Below are 12,873 nucleotides of genomic sequence, written 5' to 3' on the forward strand. Positions count from 1 at the left end.
ACAATTTGCCACATCATAGTCTTTTAACAAAAAATTTTATAATTTTAATAATTCTAACTTAATAATATTATATTTATTTGAAATTCTACACAGCAGTGTCTTTTCTTTGTCTCGCTATCCAACATTTTATTCAGAATATTTAAATAATAGTTTTTTTTAACTGTAATTTTCAGTTGCAACAAGTAGTGCTTATCTGTGAACTCATTTCCACTTTTCCCTTTTAAAGGCCATTCAGCAATTTCTTTCACTGCTGCCTTGAAATTCTATACTTTATTTTCCATTCCAGCAGTGCTGGAATGAAAGAATACTGAAGGAAGCTGTCAAATATTCCCTCCTAGTGACAGGCAATGACCTTGTTATGGCTACATCTTCCTGGTTTGCAAGAAGATACATAAAGGGAAGGAAAAGTTTTATTTTCTCTGTCTGTAACCCTTCTTTTTATAAAGGTAAAGCCTTTCAGTGTTAATTCTATAGTCAGAACCTAAGTTCAATTGGATATCACTGGAAAACTCCATCAGCTTAATTGTCTGCAGAATATCTCCACAAATCAGGTAGGTAGTACAAACTCAAGAGAGAAAACTCTGCTCCCAGTGCAGATCTGCTCCCAGTGCAGCAACTAAACCTAAGTAAGACCATAAGGTACTTAGATTTTTGTCATTTTGGCATAGTTTAGGGAAAAATTGACAAATTATGTTATTTAATAAGAGAAAGGAAATGAATGTTATGGACAGTTAATGAAAAAGACAAAATAAATTTTTAAAAATGAAGAATCTAAATTGGACTGTTGTATATCTTTTGTATAATTTTTAAATAAATTTAAAGACTTGTTTTTCTATACAGATCTATATATTATCTTGACACCATTTGTTGACTCTGTTCTTTTAATAGATATGGGTATTCTTCGTAATACTCTGTTTGACAATTGTTTTAAAATCTTTAAAAATTATGGCTCCAAGATATTTTTAAGTGAATGGATAATGCAAAGTTATCTGGAAATGAAAACTGTGTATGTACAAATAAAAACATATTTAAAAATAAAGTTCATTACATTAATAAGATATTAATGAAAAGTGGTCAGAAAATAAAATTCTAGAAGAAAAAAACTCAGAATTAAAATTAAAAAAAATAATAAAAGAATTCATACATACAGGATAACAGTATGTTCTTATTTTCCCAGAATTATAATGATTTATTCCTGTTCTCTTGCTGTGCCTTCCAGTTTAATATTTGTCTTGAATATTTCAGTAGGTTATTATGTATACCACTATTAATTATTGTACTAAAATGAATGAGGAGAGTTTGTAAAGACTGACATTTTCTCTTTCTGTTTTTCCCTATAATAGTGTGTAAAATGCACATGTAGAAGACAGGGTATAATCACAACAGTATTTGACTAAATCTTACAGAAAGCTGTGTTTCTCTTGATCATTTCAGACTCAATCAATGAAGCTAGCATTTGCTTTCAAGGCAAGGTGTATCGCATTTGCTAAAGTACTGAAGTGTGCTTGGGAGATGGACAGTCAGGGAGAGAGAACTCTTCTTGCCTCAGGATGATGGGAGATGTCTTTAACTCTTTGTATCTGCTAGTCTTTTAATGGAAGTTAGGCCTTAACTTGGGCTGCAAAATCAATGAGGCCTCTGGGCCACTAGGTGGCCAGTCATGGGAAATGACATTGCACATTGATATAATACACATGTGCTTGAAATAGAAGATGAGATGCCCTTGAAGGTATTAAGCACAAAGGGACCCTGATACCACAAAGGTTATATACCATTTATTGTATGCATTTAAATGTGCTGTGTTATTTGGTAACTCATTTTTCATTCTGTAATAAATGATTTAGGCAGCATGATTATAAAAACAGAAACAACAAACTGAACCAAAAAAAAAAAAAAAAAAAAAGCCAAAAGTTCAATGTTCAGGAAAATGCATGATAAATGGGAAGTAGCAAACTCTGGATATTTTTCACCTTTACATTCAGTAGTAAGTTAAAACATTGATAACAATTAAAGTCAGATAACTCAAATTTATTAAGGGTATCTGAATAAATTGGTAGCAAACAAAGTTAAGAAAGTTTTTTAGAAAAGGATAATTTAACCTGTGGTACCTTGAGGACAGAGCATGTACCAGAATTATTTGGAATTTTACACGGGAAATGTGCCCCCCCCCTTTACTTGAGTAAATACGAATATTTGTTGCTCAAATTGTTCCAACTTTGACCATCAGGATCTCTCAGCTCTCTCTTTTGTTCCATTGAAATATTACATCATTACAAGATCTTTTATTGTTTTTTTTCCTTTCATCTTTGTATTGATTTTGAAACTTCCTTAATCTCTGACACTACAGGATGTTCCAGTCTCATCTCACATTTCATTCCCCAATCCTATAATCAGCTCTTTCTCTACTGTGCCCTGTTTCAATTTCCCAACTAACGATATAGAAAACAAAGATCTAGATGCAATATGGACTGTTGCTCCTGCAATGTTGTTTCTTCTAAACTGACAGGGTACAGAAATATGTACATGTATACTCACCAGTGTATATACATGTTTATTAATAGTTCTATATAATGGTAAAAAATTTATATACTGAAATCTCCAAGTTTAATCCATTACTACATTGCTTCTATATAAATTCCCACTCCAAAAGCAGAAGTAGGGCTCCAGAGAGTAAAAATCTGGTATCAGTTTACTTAATTTTTCAGTTTTACTATACATATATAGCAGTTACAAAACTCTTAACACCACACCTGTGCAATACAACTTTATCTAATAAAGGATGGTGCTCCTGTGAGTTTGATTTTGTCTTTACTCTTACAAGTTCCTGTCTAATAAATCTAATAACATTAGATTGTCTTCTTACAGTCTGAATTTGGTTCTAGGACCCCTGAGCTCCTAAATAATTCCTATTTAATTGTATACTTTAAGATTCGCTCATCATGCATTAAATTATATAGGTTATGACATGTGCCCAGTACTATGTATCTATGATTATGATGTCATTCAGATATTATAAAACATAAAATTCCCTGCTGTCCAGTTTCCTATATCTTTCACCTGTCAATCTTTACCCCTCCTACATCAACCCATGACAATCACAAAATTTCTATACGGTCTCTACAGTATTGGCTTTTCAAAGAATTATTGTACCTGAAAAACTACATTATGTAGCTGTTGCAGATTAGATTCTTTAACTTTACAATTATGCTGTTAGTATTCATTTCTGTCTTTCATGGCTCTGTGGCTCATTATTTTTATCACTGAATAATGTTCCATTGTAAAGATGCACCACATTTTGTTTATCCATTCAACTGTTGAACATCTTCGTTATTTTCAAGTTTTGACAGTTATAACTGAAGTCACTGCAAACAATTAAGTTTTTTGTGTGGATGTAGTTTTCAAATCAGTTTGGTGAATAATAAAAAAAAATAATAACAATGTATTGCCAAACTTTCGGAACACTAGTATACATGCTGAAAATATTTTCAACTTTGTAAAAGATGCTAAATGTTTCCATTGTGACTGTACCCTTTTGCATTTTTCCCCAGCAATGATGAAAGTTTCTGTTGATCCACATCCTTGCCAAACTGAGGCACTGTTTTATGTATTTTAAACATTCTAATAAATATGATCTACCCCATTATTGTTTTGGTTTGGAATTGTTTATTGGCCAATATTTTGTGCATATTTTTTTACTCTAACTTGCAATCTGCATATCTTCTTTGGTGAGGTGTTTATTTTGATACTTTGTCCATATTTTTCAATTGAATTGTTTATTTTCTTATCGTATAATCTCAAGTACTTTTAAATATTTTGCATATAATCCTTTATCAGATATGCATTTTGCCAATAATTTCTCCCAGTCTGCAGTTTGTTTTTTATTTTTAATTATAGCTAAAAAGGGTGACAATTGATTGCCTTTTTGTTCTTTATCACTATTTTTTCACAAAGTAGTACTTTCAAATTAAAAAAAAATAATATTTTTTTAATGAATTGTGCATCTGGTGTTTTATCTAAGAATTCATAACCAAGCCCTAAGTCACTTAGATTTTTATCTTGTGTTTCCTTCTAGAATCTTGTGCTTTTCTGTATTGTGTTTAGATTTATAATCAATTTTAATTATTTTCAGATGAAGATGTAAGGTTTGTTTCTTGCTTTGTTTAAAAAAAAATAAAGACACATTTATTTCAGTCGGACTCATTGAATAAACCCTTTCTCCTTGAATTGGCTTTGACTCTGGGCTACTGTCAAATTTCAGTTGCTTTATTTGTGGAGTCTATTTAAGTTCTATCTATTGCACTCCATTGGTCTGTGTTCCTATTTTTTCTCTAGTACTATGCTGTCTTGATTATTGTAGTTTTATAGTAAGTCATGAAGTGAGTTAACCCCATAACTTTTTTTTCAGTGTATTTCTAGGTGTATTAGGTATTCTATATTTCCTGTAAGTTTAGAATGAGCTTATTAATATGTACAAAATAACCTTGGAATTTTGTTGGAAATGAGTTGAATGTTGAGAACAAATTAAAAATTCACATCTACACAATATGAAATATTCCAATTTGTGAATGGAATATCCTTTTATGTTGTTAGTTCTTCCTTGATATCTTTAGCCAGAATTTGGTACTTTTTCCCATGTAGATTCATTTCCATATTTTGTTAGACTTATATGTTAAAGGTGTTTTCAATTTTTGTTGCTATAACAATTGGCAATGCATCTTAAGTTTCAAATTAAAGTCAATTGCATTTGTAATTTTAATTCCTAATAGTTTATTACTGTAATATGCAAAAGCAATTAACTTTAGTTTATTATCTTGCATCCTGACATCTTCCCATAATTGCTTATTAATACCAAATATTTTGTTAATGGTGTCAATTCTTCCTGATTTCCTGCCTAATGATATTGCTTTCAGAGAAAATGGACTTCAGCACAAAAAAAAAATTATCAGAGAGAAGGGCATTACATAATAATATAAATCACTGTAGGATCAAAAGTCCAAGAAGAAATTAATATACTTAACATATAGATATCTAAAAACAGATGAAGTGGACACGTTATTATAAACTATCAAAATTAATGGAAGGAGAAATTGATACATGGCATAATGTTTATTAAAAATAAATTTTATAAATATTTCCCCAAAAGGAAGTTCCAGACCAGGATTATTTCACTGGCGAATTTTCCCAAACTTTTAAAAAGCAATGATACTAATCTATATAGTCTATTCGAAAAAATAGAAGCAGAGGGGAAGACTTCCTAACTCATTTCTGTGGGTACAGCATTACACTTACACCAAAATCACATTATGACAAAAATAACTACAGTCCAATGTCTGCTATGAACACTTATTAAAAGTCCACAACAAAATATTAGCAGATATTTCTAATAATACATAAAAGGAATTGTAAACTGGAAGTCTCTTTATATTGTTATTCTTCCTGAAAGTGTATATTTAGGCAATCATGCATTAGAAAAATAATATAAAACATTGAACATTTAAATATTAAAATAGAATGAAAACAAGGGATTAGTGAATTATAGAATAGGAGGGGAAATAAAAATATGATTTAAATCAAATTGAGCAAGGAGAATAACCCACTTTCAGCTAAAACCCTATAATGGACAAATTATATATTAATGACCAAGTCAAATTGAAATCAATAACATGAGTCAGAAATGATTAATTAACATCCTTTCACAATTGTAATAGCTTATGATGTTGGCAATGTTGGGTGAATATGTCAATATTTAGCTCTAACAAAGGAATAAAAGCATATAGTATTATCAGAACATAACTTGTTTATCAGGAATATCTCTTGGAGGATTTCTATCTATAACCATGATTTCCTATAGGTAGGTAAAGCCTTCTGAAGTTTTAATAATATATTAAGGTAAAGGTGGAGTATATTGTAAATTCACACAGCAAGGCACTCGCTCAACTGATCTTTTTTTAAACAAAGATGTAATATGTTATTTTAATAAAATTTTAACCACAAAGTTAAATGTATTCATGACCTAACTTCAAACAATATGATGTTTTTTATCTAAAAATCTCACATTAACTTCATCTAAAGATAAACACATACTGTATTAATAAAAAAAGTTATTTTAGGACTAATTAATGTACTTGTGAGATATATGTAGAGGTATTCTGATAAATCCTGTCTAACATAAATTTAGTTTCATGCACATTAAATATATTCTGAAAATATAAGAGTAGCCTAGTTTTACAGATCTGTTACTATGCTTCTACATAACTCAAACTTCACTTTGAAAATCACTTAATTTTTTTACTTCCAGCACAAATTTTATTCTTTTCAGGGTAGTATTTTTCAAAACCACTCTCTAATGGTATGATTGACATGAAAAAAGCTATACTACATGCTATGTAACTAATAAGTAAAACTTGATGAATTTGAAGATAAATAGGTACCCATGAAATGACCTCTTAAAAATCCTGATTTCAGCTTTTTTGGATATATACTCAAAATTGGGATTGCTACACTAAAGGTAGTTCTATTTTTAATTTTTGGAAGCATCTCCATTCTGTTTTCTATATTAATTTCACTAGTTTACATTCCTACTAACAATGTATAGGATTTTCTGTTCTTAATATCCTTACTAGTACTTGTTACCTCTTGGTTTTACTTTATTGTTGTTGTTGTTATTGTTACTGCTAGTGACCCCTCTAACAGGTGTGAGATTATGTCTCCTTAAATTTTTGGTCTGCGTTTACCTGATGATTAATGACGTTGAGTTTGTATTCATATAACTGTTGATCACTGTACATGGTGTTTAGGAAAATGTTAGTTCTGGTCATTAGCCCATTTTTAATTCAATTATTTAAATTTTGTTTTGTTGTGCTTTTTGTTATTGAGATGTATGAATTCCTGACATATTTTGTATATCAAGCCCTTATCACATATATGATTTGCAAATATTTTGATATTATTGTATGGCTGTCTTTGTATTCTGTGGATTATTTCCTTTGCTGTGCAGAAGCATTTTAATTTGATGCAATTCCTTGTGCCTATTTTTATTTTTTGTTCCCCATGCTTTTGGTGTCATATCTAAGAACTTGGCCAAGTCTAATCTTTTTTTAATAGCTTCTTTTTTAATCTTTATTTTATTTATTTATTTTTATGTTGCGCTGAGGATTGAACTCAGAACTTTGCACATGCTAGGGGAGCACTCTACCACTAGCCACAACCCCAGCCCCAAGTCTAAACTTTAAAGAGTTTTCCCCTAAGTTTTATTCTAAGAATTTTAAGGCTTCAGATTTTAAGTCTTCAATGTTTTTTGAATTAACTTTCATATGATATGAGATGATGGTCCAAGTTTATTCCTTTGTGTGTAGGGACCAGTTTTTTTAAAGAGTATGTGTTAAGGCCGGGGATGTGGCTCAAGCAGGAGTGCGCTCACCTGGCATGAGTGCTGCCCGGGTTCGATCCTCAGCACCACATGCAAACAAAGATGTTGTGTCCGCCGAGAACTAAAAAATAAATATTAAAAAAAAAACACCTCTCTCTCTTAAAACAAAACAAAACAAAACAAAAAACTACATGTTCCCAATTATATACACGTGGCTTATTTCTGAGCTGTTTATTCTCTTACATTTGTCTGTATGTTTGTATTTATGTCAGGGCCATACCATTTTCATTCTGATAGATGTTAAGATATTTTAAAAAAGAAATTATTATATCAGAAGTTTTATTCTTCTCTTCAAAGTTTCTTTGGTATTCAGGGTCTTTTGTGATTGCTAATGAACTTCAGTGTAGTTTTTTAAATTATTATTTTTTTCAATAAAAAATCCCTCAGGCTTTTGGTAGTGATTGCAGTGAATCTGTAGATTGCTGTGAATGGTCTAAACATTTTAATAATATTTATCCTTCCAAATCATGAAAAAAGAATGTCTTTCCATGAATTTACATTTTTTAGTTTACATGTCTTTTATTTCTTTGGTTAAGTTTATTCCTGAATATCTGATTCATTTTTATATTAGTATGAATAAGATCATTTTCTCCATTTCCTTTTCAGATGGGTTGTTGTTGGTAGGTAAGAACCCAATTGATATATGTATGTAGATTTTCTGTCTCTTGGGGTGTCATTGAAGATTTTATGGGCAGTGGCTGCCAAGAAGCCCCCATCCTTTTCTTTGTAGTTAAGTATTCTCAGAAATTCTACCATGCAAATTTTACCTGTGCTCTGGAAAGGCCAACAGATAAATATCTCCTGGGGAGTACCTTGAAAAGCTTAGAAGTGGGGAGTCCATTCATGCCTCCTTTCTGAACATGAGAAATCTTGCCTCAAGGGGATAACTGTCAGCATTTTCTCATGTGGCCTGGGAAGGATTATACAGGCAAAAGGAAACTGTTCTTCAACCATTTTTAATGTGTCTGTTCTTTATTTTTGTGCTACATTATAGGCTGTAATCCCTCCCTTGGATTTCAGAGCTGTCTTTTTTTTTAATCTGCAGATGGTTGTCAAAATAAAAGGATGAGGACCTTCTCTCATGAAGTCTTTCTCCATTCTCAAAACATTAATCTTAATACAAATTTTTCCCAGGTGAAATTAAAATATAAATGCATATTATATGTATGCATATATATATTTAAAATATTTGCATCAGTTAATATTTATTTCAAATAAATTAGGTTCTTTCCTATTGTGATTCAGCTCAAGTATAAACTTCTCACCAAACTCTAACCTCTTAGAATGAATCAGATCATTCTCAATGTTCTTTCACTTCTTTAAGTGTACTCACAATTATTCTAACACAAAGTACATTATATCATACTTTTGTCTGTATTGTAGAGTCTCTTCACCGAAATGTAATTTTCTTAAGGACAGCCATGCTTTATTGCTTGTAATTTATTTTCAGTGTCTAACATATATTAAACTCAAGTAGGATCTTCTTTGTATGAATGATTGAAGGAATGAACAGAAATAAAATGGAATGCATTCAATATCTTTTAGAATATTTCTTATGTAGGAAATTATTTTATATGTAGCATTAACATATATACCTCTGGCTAAAGAACTGTATAAAAATATCACATTTGAACTGAATTTATAATTTGATTTCTAAATATTATATTTTATTTTCATGCATATGTACTCATGTACATATATGTAATCAAGGAATATAATATCTAGAGATAACATAATAGTGATTGCGAATCTCAGTTTGAAATTCTATTGAGTTTAAGAATATTTTCCTATCCAAAGTATTGGAAAATTGATAAAATTTTTCTTATCTAGATTTTAGCCTGGGTTTGTTAGGAATATATTCATATATGATTCCATTCTTCATTGTTGAAATAGCCTTTCTGCAGTGTTACCAGTAGTTGAGGAGGAGGAGGAGGAGGAGGAGGAGGAGGAGGAGGAGGAGGAGGAGGAGGAGGAGGAGGAGGAGAAGGAGGAGAAGGAGGAGGAAAGGGAAAAAAAACAACTATTTTTATTTGTTTTGGACTGAAGAGGTGAACTAAAAAAAAAAAAAAACAGGATCAGGAATTGGAGTTTCTTGACTTCTGTTGTGGTCTTACTTAGCATTTGAAAAGATACTTTCTATCCTTCTTCATCTCCTATATCACATTAGAAATGTTGTGTACCCCTACAAATATTGAAAGATGCCCTCTCCAAAGAGGACACATATTTGAGGAACCTATTACCTGTGTTGAATTGGAAGACATGTACGTTTTAAAACCAGACAAATATCTGACTGGCCTCCACCATACAAGCAGGTATTGGTTACAATACCCAACTCACAGATTTAGTATAAAGTTAAATAAGGACACATGAGAGGATACAGAATACCATCAGCAATTTATCAATTGTGCATTCTATTCCTCACTTGACAATATCAAGTAATCGTTGTGCATTAAGTGATTTAGAGTTAGGTTGGGTGTATAAAATATGAAAGTAATATTTATATTTTTGTTATCAAATCACTTGACTCATAATACTCAGAAAAGGACATTAAAAAAAAAAAAAACAACCTTGAGGGAAGCAAGGCAGAATCATTGGGGATCTAGGAACTTACCTTAGGAAAAAAAGTATTTGGTAATTCTTATGAATGTTAAGTAAATGAATTTAATTTTTAGTTCTAAGCTTAATTGTGTTTATTGTGTTTATTCTATAAGAAAATTAATTTCATGGCTTGTTATACAACAAATATTTAAATAATTACTAACATTCATTCCTACTATGCACTAGATGAGACTAAATTACTTTTTTCCACATTTAATCTTTGTGGTAATAGTATTTAAAGCCTGCCCTTATGATAACTTTACATATAATTTATTTTCCTTATAATATATAGAGCTTAGACTCACTTTTTCCTTGTGAGGCCAATAAAACCTGATGGAGTCACTTTTTTAGAAAAAATATATAGAGAATTATGATAAAATTAAACAATTATGTATGTGAAACTACTTTTAAATTACAGAAGCTCTTTGTAATTATAGATACTTTGATTTTTCTTTTTTTTTAAAGAGAGAATTTTTTTAATCTTTATTTTTTAGTTTTTGGTGGACACACATCTTTATTTTTATTTTTTTTTTTATGTGGTGCTGAGGATCCAACCCAGCACCCCGCACATGCCAGATGAGTGCGCTACCACTTGAGCCATATCCCCAGCCCAATACTTTGATTTTTCTATTAAGAAAAATAGGGCAACCCATAACTGTATGTCATTTCAAACATTCTACTACAAATGTTATAAATGAATGTTAATTTTAATTTCAGTTTTTTTTTTTTAATTTTAGTATGTTACCTGGTAATGTCTCTTCTTTGGGGAATAATTACTTTTTTTCCTAACACAATCATTACATCTGTTATTATACAAATTGAAATATCTCAAAATTTCTTTGATTCCATTATAGATTAAGCTTGAAACAAGTAGGGGTGTTTCCTATTCTACCAGTTTCAGACACCTTATAGCATAAGTAATCTTGTTTCTTAGCTTCTGTAATGAAGAATATGTAGATGGAAAGGATTTGTTCAAGTAAAATCTGTCCATCCAGACTTCCTTATTCAATGCTAGGGATATAAGCCACCCTCCAGTCTCAGTTGTTCAGTATTTTGCCTCCATCTGGTCTGAGGGGAAAAAAAAAAAAAATCTTTCATGTTCCTACTTCTGGAGGCTCTGCACAAAGAAGGCTAAATGACATCAGATAAAATATAGAGATGGATGCATGTTTGAGTTTTACACTCCGCTGCTTAACGAAATTCAAATTTCATAAGAATGAATTCAATCTTTTTTGGATATGGACAGAAGGTTCTGTGCAATATGGTCTTTAACGGTATTTAATCACAATATATGAACCACACTGTTTTATATATATATATATAGTTTTCTCTGCTTTGAATATCTTACTCCAAATGGCCATATCTTTTGTACTCTTTACACTTCAATGGGAAAATAAAGGGAATCTTTTGAAAGATTTTTTTCTTATCCACCAAACTTAAGAAGATTCTTTCTAGTTTATATATCAACTGTATTTGTTAAGTTTGTCATTATTTATTACATATTTTTATTTTCCTTACTCCATGAAGCCAGAAATCACAGATGGTTACTTCCTTGGTGAATATATACAATAAAGAGTTTAACAAATATTAGCTTCTCAATATATATTTATCTCACAAATTAATAAATAAGTGAATGAATAATAACCAGTATATTACATTGAAAAAGGTAAAGTATTGTTATGAAGAATCAGAGACTTAACTTTTTTCCTAAACAATGCAAAATACTCATTTTTTATTTAAAGACAAAAATAAAATTAGATCACTTGGATTTTTAAATAGACTAATATAATTTAAATAGACTAATATATATATATATATATAAATATAAATATAATATAAATAGACATATATATATATATATATAATATATATATGAAATAGAAGTTTACTCTAGTGTTTGATGGCAAGAATAACACAGGTATTTTGTAATTTATAATCATCCTCCTCTATACTTTTCCCTCCAAAATTCTTTTTTTTTTTTTTGAGAGGTAGAGAGAGGTAGAGAGAGAAAGGTAGAGAGAGAGAGAATTTCAATATTTATTTTTTAGTTATCAGCGGGCACAACATCTTTGTTTGTATGTGGTGCTGAGGATCGAACCCGGGCCACACGCATTCCAGGCGAGCGCGCTACCGCTTGAGCCACATCCCCAGCCCTCCAAAATTCTATTAAAATCCAATTTTAATAAATAAATCCAGTTGAATAACAATATTATTGTAATGTGAAGCTACAGGGTGTCTATTAATTAGAATCTGAATAACATGTAAGCTTTTTCACCAGCTATTCAGAATATTAGCTATACACAGTGTTTCTTTCCTTTAGATGTATAAATCCTATCAGGTCACAAAATATGCAATAATGGAGTAACCCAAGTATATGGCATTCTGAGATGAAAATGCCTAACAATTTCATCATACTTATTTTATATTTATTTGACATATTTGAAGAATAATTTTCAGCATATGTGTCTATAAGAACCATTTTGTCATTTGTGTACTATTGTTCCTATTTTTGGTCAAATTAACAGGAGAAGTTAGGGCAATGAAAAGAAATAAAAATATTTCATCAAAATAACTTTCTTTTTTGGTGTTCAGTGTGGAACCCAGGGCCTCCATCCTGATAGGCAAACATTCTACAACTGAATTATACCTCCACCCTTAAACTTTTTTTTAAAAAAGAGAACTAGAATAATATTCTAAGATTTTCTGAAGATAATTTAATTTTTTAGTAATTTCATTAAAAAAAACCTGACAAACTTTATGTTTCATTTCTACCCCAAAGTCCCTAAATTATATAATAACAAAAGAAAGACTATTTCTTCTAATCCTCCTTTCATTTTAGAGATATC

This window comes from Spermophilus citellus (genome assembly GCF_964194105.1).
Source record: "Spermophilus citellus genome assembly, chromosome: 6".
NCBI lineage: Eukaryota > Metazoa > Chordata > Mammalia > Rodentia > Sciuridae > Spermophilus > Spermophilus citellus.